This window comes from Panthera leo, chromosome B1 (genome assembly GCF_018350215.1).
Source record: "Panthera leo isolate Ple1 chromosome B1, P.leo_Ple1_pat1.1, whole genome shotgun sequence".
NCBI classification, from domain to species: Eukaryota; Metazoa; Chordata; class Mammalia; order Carnivora; family Felidae; genus Panthera; species Panthera leo.
The window spans coordinates 159,057,748-159,070,848 of record NC_056682.1 but is presented as its reverse complement, the minus strand read 5'-3'; positions in this window follow the sequence as shown (position 1 = coordinate 159,070,848).

Genomic DNA, 13,101 nt, shown 5'->3' with positions numbered 1-13,101 from the left:
TTTACACTTTAACTTTGAATTAACACAGACTTTTACATTTGCATCCCCCTATAAAATAAATTAGATAAGCATTGCTTCTTGTGACAACAAGTAGAAAGAAATCTCCTTGGGTTATTCCATAATTAGACTCCATCCTTTTTTGTTATGGGGGAAATGATATGATCATTTGGCGGTAAATGATGCAGTGCCCCCATATTAATCTTCCAGTTGCCTGATTCCATAATTCACCTTGGCAAAGTAGAAAAATAAAAAAATAAAGAATGTCTCCTCATTGTTGTAAGAGGCCTGGGAGAATATCAAATCAGGATGAATAAAATGTTTTCAGGGAATAAGTGGCCCAGTCAGAAACTTAACTTCGAGGAAAACTTTGTGCTTAGGAGGGGGCCCTATGGGTGCCTGAAAGTTTGTGGGGATATTTATCCTGAGTGCTTGATCCCTTCCCTTCTGAACAGATCATCAGCTAGGATGTTAAGATGTGGAGTTTAACAGATTTTCTTTCACTGATGCTGCTTTCTTCTTTTTTTAAAAGCTTGTTAAGGGAGTAGGATAACAACATTCTTTTCACTTTTTTAAAAGCTGATAACCAAATGACATGATAGTTACTTTATCTACTCCTACAATGCAGCTAGCTGGCTGATGTGTCAGCCTCTTGGGTGGATAACAAGCTAATTCCAGTATTGTCACCATCTATAGCTATCAAGTTTCAGATCCAAATCCCTAAAGCCAGGGCACCTCCCTCATTACTGCCTTCTCATAGCATTCATGTTTTATAAAAATGCTTGCTTTTTAAGAGAAGTGTTGATGTGCCAGAACAGTGGGAAAACTGGAAAAATTTGAGTCCCTCTTCTTGTGATTCTTGTTGAGTGGAATTCTTTTGGGTCATTTGAGTGTATGTCTATGCCTTATTGAGAAGTAACATTTTTAAGTTTTCTCCAAGGTTGAGAGGTGAAATTTTTGTTCTCATTGTCACTTAATCTTGGGTTCTGGAAGCCCATGAGATGTCCTGGTGGTTGGCTTGACAGTCAAGGCCTTCAGGGGCAGGGGAGTTCCCCCAGCGATTTTCTTACTGCAGCAGAAATGATTTGAGGATGAGATATTCAAGAGAGGGGAGAGGGGATACAACTCCAAGAGAAAGGAACTAGTGTCTCCTTGGCCTTGGGTGAAATCTCCCATGTTCTGTGTGTGATCCCAGGTCTCAGGCATTCATGGGACAGTCTAGCTCATAGCTGGGGAGTCTCCTGGAGGCTTGAACACCCCCCAGGATGGGAAGTAGACCCAACTGAGGTATCCTGTTACTACACAGTGGGAATATTAGAAGGGGCTTTGACAATGACAATGTGACAATGATGCCTGTCTGGGAAACCTTCCACCTTTTTAGCCATGGCATTGTGGTGATGGATGTTTGTAAGTCCAAGAAATTGGCTTAATGTGGGAAAGCGACACTTTCCAGCTTCATGTGCCTCTCAGAAGACAGCCCAATAAATCTTTTTGGGTTATGTTCTTAATGTAATTCTATACCACAAGCATTTGCAAGCTCACTGGGGACCCAATTAAAGCTATTCTTTGATATAACTGCATCAAACCAATTAGAATATATAACATTTTTAATCTGGGCCTCCTGAGGCAGCTCTGGTCAATCGAAGGTTTATATCTAAATAAATGCTGTTGATTAACCCCCCCCCCCAGGTGATAATAAAAATGCCAGACTTCTCACAACATTTTTAATATTTTAAAACACATCCTCCAGCACATTGCTTGACCCTTGCCCTTTGACCTCGCTGATCTGCCAAACCACAAGACTTCCAGTTCCCTGAATGTGCCATCCTCTCTAGACTTCTCACGTGTTACTTCTTTCTGGAATTCTCTAGAGAAGCTGAGCATTTATCGCATTCCCAAGACGCTATACTCTCTCTCTGGGACTGAACTCCTCCTCCTTTGCCCAGTTCCCTTCTGATGGTGGTGCTTTTGAACCCCAGCCAAGCCCGGACTCCCGCGGTCTGGAGCCAGGTCTGTCTGACTCCCACCTGCGGGTGTAGACCTCTGTGTCATGAGCTGCAGGAGGCTCAGTTCCTTCTTGCCGGGCCTTCCTGGGGTAGCTGCATGTCAGGACTACTTTCACTCAACCGAGTTGTATTCTTCCTGCACATGCCCAATCCAGCTACAGATGCTCCCCCACGGCATCTGTAGCTGGATTTGCCCTCAAGAGCTTCCTTCCTTTCAGTAAGGGCATCACATCCAGGCCTCCAGCCTTTCCAGGTCCATCCACCCTGTCCTGTTCTGCCTTTGCCAAGCCCTTTCTCTCTCCCTAGGGGCTTTCTGGGTAGGAGGAAATGACTGGGTTCTTTTGGAATTTGGCTGCCATAGTCTCTTCCTCTCTTCTTTTTGGGTCTGTTTTTAAAGCATTTAGCGCTGGAGAGGGGAGGGGGAAGCAAAACCCCTTCTCAAAGGGCTAAGGCACTCATACTTCAGGTCTCAGTTAATACATCGCTCTCTGTGGGAAAAGCCTTCTCTAACCCTCAGGTCTGGCAGTGGGGTCCCTCCTGGGCACATTTTCCATTTTAGTTCTACTGCCCTGGATCTAACCACAGGACTGTGCAATCTCAAGGTTAATAAGTGGCTTTAAAAACTGATTTACTATTGCTGTATCTCTAGCTCTCAGCCCAAAAGATGTGTGCATGCATGAATGAATGAATGAATGAATGATTTTTCTGTACATCTCCCACTGGTTAGTCCTCTGTCATCTAAGACATCTCAGCTCAGGGCACCTGGGTGGCTCAGTTGGTTAAGTGTCTGGCTCTTGACTTTGGCTCAGATCATGATCTCATGGTTGGTGGGTTCAAGCCCCACTTCAGGCTCTGCACTGGCAGCTTGGAGCCTGCTTGGGATTCTCTCTCTCCTTCTCTCTTTGCCCCTTTCCCATTTGTATGCTCTTTCTGTCTCTCTCTCTCAAAAAATAAATAAACTTTAAAAAAAGACATTTCAGCACAAAATATATAATTTTTTTGGGATCGCTTTCTTGTATTCCAATTTCCAGCACTTTCTAGCTCTATGAATTTAAGTAAGTAACTTAACCTCTCTGTGCCTCAGTTTCTCATCTGTAACACAAGGGTGAAAATCACAAGGTTGTAGGGACATTAAATGAGCTAATACACATAGAGCACTTGGAACAGTGCTTAGGACATACTTAACCCTCAATAAATTATTTTTCAATTATTTTCTGTGTATTCCTCAGTGTTTTCACAGGATTACTAAACCAGTGAGTTTATCAAAGTTGATGAATAGACTAAAATAGATCATTGTCAGACCTTCCCCTCTCACTAGGTTGGGGGGAATTGCATAAACACAGCTTTATTTTCCTTTTTCTTTACTCCTCTGATTCCTCTCATATTTTTTGGTGGGACTCAGGGTGTGAGGGGGTGGGTGGGTAGATCTTTTGGTGTCCCTGAGGGGCTAAATGACTTTGCGGGCCACACTTAGGGTATTAGAGATATCTAGTGTTTGCCTTAAGTCTGAAAATCTTTCAGTCGTTTTACAACCCCCCCCCCCCACCTGTTTTAAACAACCCAATGTGAACACTGATGAAGTTAAAATGGTGAGTGGGACAAAACGGAAACTGGTTTATATAGTGCTGGTCTGTCTAGCCAAACTGGCAAGACTTACAAGCTGGACCTCTGAGCCATCTGCTGATGGGAAGGTCTATGGGAGAACAGTGCTTAGTTTTGAAAAGAATAGCGTCCCCTGCATCTGTGGAGTTCTTCAGTTACATGGTTGCTGCTTTAGGACCTGCTGAGGTTTGGGGATTTTCATTCCACATTCTTTTAAGATAAGCAATAAGGCAGAGGTTCCAAGGCATCAAAGGGTGTTCCATTGTTCTTTCACTCTCTATCTCAAAGAATAGTAAATGACATTTGAATATTCCCCACGCTGGTTTCAGCCCCCTGCTGGTGAGATGTATTTTTTCAAAAGGCTAAGCAGTTCTAGTGCTTGACTTTCAAGGGCAAAGTGGACACAGAACGTTCTGCTCACAAACAGGAGCTGATTCAAAGGGCTTGAGGTGGGACCCTTTTTATCATCTCCCATGTAGCTGAAATGTTAATATCCAACCTGAATTTAATCACCCCATTTAAAGTAGGTTCACAGTTAAGTCTGCCTCTCTCTTAACCTATGGTAGTAACATTGAATGGCAAACCCACACGACTTTTCTGGAGACAGGTGTCTCCCAGGAACCTCAGAAGCATTACAGGTTTTTGGGGCACCTGGGTGACTCAGTTGGTTAAGCGCCCCACTCTTGGTTTTGGTTCAGGTCATGATCTCACTATTTGTGAGCTCAAGTCCCACGTTGGGCTCCTTGCTGTTAGCATGGAGTCTGTTTGGGATTCTCTCTTTCCCTCTCTCTCTGCCCCTCTCCTGCTCATGCTCTCTCTCCCCCCCCCACCTCAAAATAAATAAATAAAAAGAAAATAAACTTAAAAAGAAAAGCATTACACATTTCACCTGCTACAGTATTTGTCTTTTTGGAAAAGGTGCTTGCAGATCTTGGTGTAACTTGCATGATATTTTAAAGATTCTCAGTTCCATCTTTTCTTTTAGACAGAGGAACTATTATTAATTTCATGGTGAGTGTCAAGGGGATCTTAGGAATTTGATCAAGCAGAGTCTGAATAAGAAAAACCGATAGATGCTTTGGAAATGTCCTGTCATTCTGGGCTTAGTAACAGAGAGGGTGGTGGTGTTAATTTTCTATTGCTGCTTAACAAATTAACACAGGTTTAGCACCTTGCAGGATTGACTGGGCTGAAATGAGAGTGTGGGATGGATTGGGTTCTTATCTTGAGGGTCTGGGGGAAGACTCCACTTCCAAGACCATTTTCATTGTTGGCAAAATTTAGTTTCTGTAGTTGTAGGGCCGAAGTCCTTCTTTTTTTGCTGGCTATTGTCTGGACAGCTCTCTGGTACTTGTATGTGGCCCCCTCCATCTTCAGAGCAGCAATAGAATTACCGAATCTTTCTAGAACTTCAAATCTCTCTGACTTCCTCTTCTGCCACCAGCCAAAGAGGACTGTCTGCTTTTAGACGGTTCATGTGATTAGACTAGGCTCACATGAATAATCTCCCTTCTGATTAACTGCTAGTCAGTTGAGCAGTAATAATTTAATTCTACCTGCAAAATCTCTTTTGCCATGTAATGTAACATAATCATGGGCTTGATATCTCATCATATTTAAGGCCCTGGAGATTAGAGGGGGAAATCTTGGGTGGTCAGTTGAGAATTCCACCTACCAAAATTGGCAAATACTGTTTTCTGGAATGAACTCTTCACTGAAGCCAAGCTCTGTGACTTCCCTTCCTTGCTTTTGGGTGCCTGTGAACCTTGCAGTTGGTTACCTATGCTCTATATCTTATCAGTGGAATTTTTCCTGGGTTTCAAAGAGGGTGCCAATCTCCCAGGCCTCTGATATGTGGGGCTCATCTGTTGGCTTGGACTTTGAGGTTTGGTGTTCCAAGCACCCATCTTTGTTTGGACCACACAGGGAAAGATATGAGAAGCAGAGAGCAGTCAAAGCACCTCGGCTAGCCTCCGAACTCATGTGTTTTAGTGTTATAAGTAAATAAGAAACTGCTGCTGTATTCACAGACCAACAATTATCTCATTAAATAACTCCTTAGACCTTGATTTAGCCATTATGAAAGATGTTTTGGTAAAGAACATCTGGTGGTGTTTTCAATTAAATATTATACCACTAAAGTTTGATTAAAAACTGATTTAAAATTTTAATGGCCCCTTCTTTAGACGATGGCTAAATGCAAAGAAGAAAAATATCACTTATTTAAATTGTTTTTTTCCTCCTTTGTTGCTCTATTTTACCCAGATTCCCATTAATGACTGTTTAAAACCCACACAATTCTGGATGCAGTAAATCTAGATGCATAAATAAGATTACCATACCAATACTGCTGTTCTCACTCTTTTACTATTGATACCTCATTTTATTTTTATGCTTTAATTAAATTGAGTATATTTTATGTTTCAGTTTGCTTTAAAACAACTGCAGTGCATATAATTGACACTATTTCATCCTTGTTAGAAAGTGCTGAGTTGAATTAAACACACCAGCTCCATTTCCTTTTACATTTAATCTGTGGAAAAACTAAGACAGAAATAATATGAACTGTATTTCTTTTTCAAGTTTCCCTGATAGGTGAAAATAACTAAGCATCTAGTAATTATTAATAAAGACTGAAATGAAATCTTTACTGTTGGCATAACTCTTATCTATATAAAAATAGATATTTAGTGGTATAAGGTAATTTTGCTTAGTTTTTCCCAAATGGTATGTAACAAATAATAAACACATTATTGCTATTCCGTGTACTCTTTATAAAGTGTAAATCTTCAAGCATGTATTTTAATATATTTTTACTGAAGCTATCATGGTTAGCCTAAGTATTTTTGGTGGGGAGATGATCTTATTCTGTGTTTTAACCGAGCAGGGTTTGGCAAACTTTTCTGGCAAAGGGTCACATAGGAAATACTTAAAACTTTTTAGGCTATACAATCTCAAAACTGTACAACTCTGTTATTGTAGCATGAAAACAGCCATAGATGTTACATAGATATGTAAACAAGTGAATGTGGCTGTGTACCAATAAAACCTTATTTTAAAAAACAGGTGGTGTGCTGGGTTTGACCCATGGGCCATAGTTTGTTGACCCACTACTAGATGGAGGAAAACAACAAAGCACTGGCTAATGTTCACAGCTGAGAAAAATCAATAGGTTAATTCATGAATTAGGCTCCTGATCAGGATACTTTCGTTATCATAGGTATTTTTTGTTTGTCTTGCAATCATTTGTCTTAATTTAATCTGTAAATTTCCATGTTGGAATTTCCTACCACATTTTATATTTTATTTATTTTTAATTTGTTTTTAACTTTTTAAATTAATTAATTTATTGAGAGACAGAGAGAGAGCAGGAGCAGGGGAAGGGCAGAGAGAGAAGGAGACACAGAATCCGAAGCAGGCTTCAGGCTCTGAGCTGTCAGCACAGAGCCCGATGCGGGGCTTGAACCCACCAACCGTGAGATCGTGACCTGAGCCGAAGTTGGACACTTAACCAGCTGAGCCACCCAGGTGCCCCCACCTTATATTTTAAAGTAGGGAAGCTAGGCTCATCAACATTTTCACAATCGAAATTAAGTCAACAAATAATTATCCTGATTACAATGTGCCATTTTCTCTTCTCTAGTGGTTCAGACTATGACATGTTTATCTTACCTACAAACTTGGTCAAGCCAGACTTCATACCATTGCATTATACATTTAGTTCCAGTTTTGGGTGGGAAGGGGGACAAGTACAGGAAAAAGCCAGGAAGTATTTCTTTAATGGAATTTGGGAACTGGATACTATTATTTTGCTAATAAAAAACAGGAAATGTATTTCTCCTTGTTTTTTGTGTATGGTGCTGGCTTTTCTCTCATATGTAAATGTGGCTGAACAATGTGAAAGATGCTTGGCCCACATTCATGTGATATTCCCATAGTGTCTTTGCTACCCACTGCTTTCTGTAGGCACAGCATTCTTATTCAAGAGCAGTTACTGACTGACTTCTGTGTCAGTTGCTTTGTGACAGAATAGCTGCCTCCTGGTCTGGAGTTGCTGACACAAATGTTACTTATTAAGGGCATAGCGCCTCAATGAAGAATCAGAGTCTGGATGATGTTACCTCTCAGAGAAGAGTATATCCGGCTGCCAAGCAACTTTCCCACATGACGGCTGAGGGGGTCTATGCAGAAGCAAAGCAACCCTCTTTAAAGCAGTAATATTTTGTTGCATAGGCAGCACTGCCTTATATATTTAAACCATATAGTGTTAAATATCACTGTGCAGCAGGTTGTTGGGGGTGGGGGGACATTAATAATGGTGGGACATTATACCCACCATTCCATTGAGGGCCTATTATGTTCTAGGAATTTTAAACATGTTTTCTCCATCCTTACAATAATCATATGAGATAAGAATTACTAGCCGCATTTTACTTGTATGTATGGAAAGGGAGACTCAAGACATTTTAAGTGACTTGCAGAAGATGTGTGAAGATGGTAAAGGATGGGATTGGGATTCATGCTCAGTCCACTTTGGAACCAAAGCCCTTGTCTTTCTCTTATGATATGTGTTTTGTTCCAAGTGGTTCTCAGTGACCATGTCCCACCTCAGAGCAATTAAGTCACCACCTCTAGAGTGAGGGTCTGGACATGGATATTTTTCAAAAGCACCCCAGGTGACCTTAGTACACAGCCAAAGTTGATGCCCATTGGTCTCAGGGGTAAATCTAGAGATATCTTGCATCGGGTAAAGACTGGGCTTGTCTTTGTTGTTAGATAGGCAAAGTGTAACCTTATCAGCCTTACGACTTTTCTCTATGTCATTTTGTACATTCCACAGTACCCTCTAACAACCTTCTTCAGGAACCTGTGTCCTCTGCATGAAGACACTCCTAGCAGTCTCTTGTACCCGGCATGGATGTCACACTTTACTTCTGTAAATTTACATTTTACTATCTGATTCTTACCTTTGTCTTGGAAAGAAGCCTGGAGTAAGTCCCTAACAGAGGTCACAACAAGGCAGATCCTGAGTTTGGGGAAAGGAGAGGCTAATTGAGAATGGCAGAATCTGAGAGAGGGCTAAAATCTGAGTTGATTTCTGAAATAAGGTTATAACATCTGTAGACTGATCATGGAGATTGGGCTAGTTGGGGGTGAAGCTTTCTGGCAGAGAGGGAATAGCTTGAGGCAAGATATGGAAGCAGGGGATACAGGGTGACCTAACGTCAAGTTTGAATGTCTAATCAGAGTTAGGCATCTTCTTGAAGACTGACCCACATGCATAGGGTAGCAAATGGATTGTACACACACTTGTGTACATACATGTGTAGTGGGAGGTAATTCTGCAAGGTGGCAAGTCCCCTCTGAGACAAGTTTCAGTGTCTTCTTCACCCATAGATCCCTTAGAGACCAAGCATTTTTCAGTCCCTTGTAGAGGGCAGTCTATGACCCCTCCCCTATGACCGAGGACAGATGCCCGAACTAAAGGCACAAGTCCATTTGCTGGCTAGAGAACCAATCAGATGTTCTCTCTTGGGAATCTGAACCAAAAATCACAGAAATTCCATAGCAGGGGGTGTGAAAGATCATGCATTTCATGAGTGCTACCTGCCTCCTGCTATTTTAGGATGGTGGTGATGTACAAGTCAAAGTCCTGCTTTCACTGAGGGTGTGTTAAAGTGGGGAAAAGAATAGCAAATAAAAAATTTTGGGGGCAGTTGTATTAGTTCAGGCTTCTATAACAAAGTACCATAAGCTGGGTGCTTGATAAGCAACAGAAATTTATTCCTCACAGTTCTAGAGGCTGGAAGTCCAAGATCAGGGTACCAGCAGTATTGGGTTCTGGGGAGGTCCCGCTTCCTGGTTTGCAGACAGCCAGCTTTTTGTTATATTCTCACATGGCAGAAAGAGGGCTAGGTAGCCCTTTGGCCTCTTCTTAAAGGGCACTAATCCCATTCATGAAGGTTCCACCTAATTATGAACTAATCATGACCTAATTACCTCCCAAAGCCCTCACCTCCAAATAACATCACATTGGGGATCAGATTTCAACATATGCATTTTGGAGACCAACATTCCATCCATTGCAGTGACAAAGGCAATGGAATGATAAAACAGTTATCTGATAGAGAATTGGGAGAGTCAGCAGCAAATGGGGGTCAGGGAAGGACTTTCCAAGAAGGTGGCCGAGGCTAGGGGTCATGGGGGCCATAGCAAACAGGAAAACAGTTGATGAAGGAGGGGTCTGTGATGGACCTAGAGGTGGGAGGGGCTACACAGTCCCTGAGACATCTGATTCCTGGTGGATTTCTAGCTCCTTTGAGCCCTAGAGCTATTTCTTCCCTCATGTCCTTACAATACCACCTCTACACACACACACATACCCTCTTCAGCTAGCTTGAGTGGGTCACTCATTTTACAAGCCAAAAAGCTTCAGCTAAAACCAGGGATAAAGCCAGGATGATTCTGAATGGCAGTCTGCAGTTTCAGACTTTGTTCCATCTCAGAAAGGGCTTTTCAGCAGTGCGGACGTGTGTCTTCACGCTCTGGGGTCAGGGAAAACATTCTTTTTCTGAGGATGGAAAGCTACTGATTGTACCGAAGCATGCATTCCTCTGCCAACTTCTGGAACAAGAAAAACAGCCACCACCACCCTGACTGCCAGCAATCTGGCCAGCCACCACCTGTTCTCAATGCCTGTGCATTGTGTTTAGCTTAGCTCCACAGCTCCAACAGCACCTGGGATGCAAAAACATCCTGAATCTCTCCAAACACTGCAGCAGGGCTGTTTAAACAGCACGATATTCAGGAAATAATCATTATCTCCATACCTCCTGCATCCAGTGGGGGGATTATTGGATGAGCTTCAGAGGGCAGCTCCACCAAGTGCCAAGTCCTGCCGGCCCTGATCTCCCATCCATGTGGGTACACTGCCAGTGGGGCGATGGAGCTGGGCTGCTCCCCAGGATGTTGGAGAGGAATCTCGGCTTGATTCTCTCACTCCGGGTGGGGTCCTCTCTGGAAATCAAGTGAATTGTATCAGCGCAAAAAATGGGTGCAGATTTGTAAGGGGAAAGGGAAGAGATTGCTGCCATTGAATATATTTTCCACAGGGGACATTGGCCAATTATAGGGGGAAAAGGTGGACATAGGCAGAATAGACTCATCTCTCTTCACTCACCTGGGAAAGAGAGAGGGTACACTGTTAGCCATCACTGGGGGTTGTCTTCTTTTCATTTCCCCTTTCCTTCCCACATCTGGCAGTAGTCAAAGCTAATTACTTCAAAGGTAAAGTGATTGTTACTGTTTGGGCCGGATGAAGTGCTCATGAGGGAAATAGGGCGGTAGTCAATAACCATGTGAGACTTTAAAAATATTCTTCAGGGGAGCCTGGGTTGAGCGTCCAACTTCTGCTCAGGTCATGATCTCAGGGTTCCTGAGTTCCAGCCCTGCATCCGGCTCTCTACGGCCCAGAACCTGCTTCCGATCCTCTGTTTCCCTCTCTCTTTGCCCCTCCCTACTCATGCGCTCTCTCTGTCTCAAAAAGAATATACTTTTAAAATCTTAAAAACAAAATAAAAATACTCTTCATTTTACAAGTACCCATTCTAACTCTCTGGTGTACCCTGATGTGTGTGCTTATTCTTTTGCGGTTTTTAAACTTTACTTAAAAGTCAAACCTATTATTCAAGTGAATTTTGTAGGGCTGGATTAAGAAGCAGGTCAGCTGAGCTACCTCCTAGGGAGGCAGCTATATAGGATACTGGAGTACAAGAAATATGGTTCTTTTTAGCTCAGGTTTCAACCTGCCATAATTTGCAAAAGCATTAAAATGAATATTGTTCCTAATCCTAATGAAGTATAAAGGGCCTCATGTGGGAGCAAAAACAAAAACAAAGGCAAACACAAAGCACTCTCTGATGGGGTGGCCAATTCTGTCTGTATGATTCCAGCATGCGTGAAGTTCAGTCAGCCCCAACCAACCCTAGCCAGCCAGCCGACAGCGGCCTGAAGTTGGCAGCTGCAATCAGCTGAAATTCTGAAATCCAACAATGCGTTACTTAGTCCTGCTTACTGAGAACAAGTGATTTATTTTATCATATAAATTTTAAGCCCTTTAATGTCTCCTAAAATGTATCTGGTTTGGCTACATCTAGATTTACATCCTAAATAAGAGACGTTACGTTAAAGTCAGAAAAGGGAATGTTACGTTAACGAGAAAGACAAAGCAAAACAGTATAAAAGCCCGTTGAAAAAGCTACGTAAGCTGCTTCTATTCCCAGTGAGTTTGAGGGGCTGGGCATGTGCACATAGTGCTTTGTAGTTAGGAATAATGACAAAAATCAGTGAAATGAAAAACAATTGCAAGTAAGTTCAAATATTATGTTAATGATTAAGTGTATGTAATTGTATCTTGTTCTGAACATAAAAGGGTATCTAATTTTTACCAACAGAAGTCAAGTTCTTTCTACTCTGACCCAATACATAAAGAATTGGTCATGGGGCACCCGGGTGCCTTAGTTGGTTAAGTCTCTAAGTCTTGATCTCAGCTCAGGTCATGATCTCATGGTTTGTGGGTTCGAGCCCCACATCAAGCTCCACACTGAGAGCACAGAGCCTGCTTGGGATTCTCTCTCTCCCTCTCTCTCTCTGCCCCTCCCCTGCTCATGCTCTCTCTCTTTCTCAAAGCAAATAAATAAAACTTAAAAAAAAAACAAAAAAAGAATTGGTCCAAACTATTAGCCAGTCAGGAGAATCTATGTCTACTCTACTTTTAAAGTTATTAAAATGCTCTCTCTTTTATGAAATGATGCAGTAGCAGCTTTAAGAAATAATCCTCTTGGGGGGGCAAAATATAAAGTTATTAGCTCTGTGTTAATCCCCAGGATTTAATAAATTAAAATTATAAAATTCTAAAATCCAAGCACCACTGTTTTAAGATACATTAAAAATGTTTTTTAAACATTTGTTCACCTTTGAGAGAGAGAGCACAAGCAGGGGAGGGGAAGAGAGAGAGAGAGAGAGGGAGACACAGAATCCGAAGTAGGTTCCAGGCTCTGAGCTGTCAGCACAGAGCCTGAGTTGGGGTTTGAACCCGTGAACTGTGAGATCATGACCTGAGCCAAAGTTTGCCGCTTAAATGGCTGAGCCACCCAGGTGCCCCTTAAAATACATTTTATTCTTTTTTTTTTTCAATTTTTTTAAAGTTTTATTTATCTTTGACAGAGACAGAGTGCAAGCGTGAGCTGGGGAGGGGCAGAGAGAGAGGGAGACACAGAATCCGAAGCAGGCTCCAGCCTCCAAGCTGTCAGCACAGAGCCTGACGTGGGGCTCAAACTCACGAACTGTGAGATCATGACCTGGGCTGAAGTCAGACACTTAACCAGCTGAGCCACCCAGGTGCCCCTAAAATACATTTTAAAGACACTCTATGTTTTATTGACAAAGGGAAATGTGGCTTTTTTTTTCTGATTACAAAGTTATACACGTTCATTAA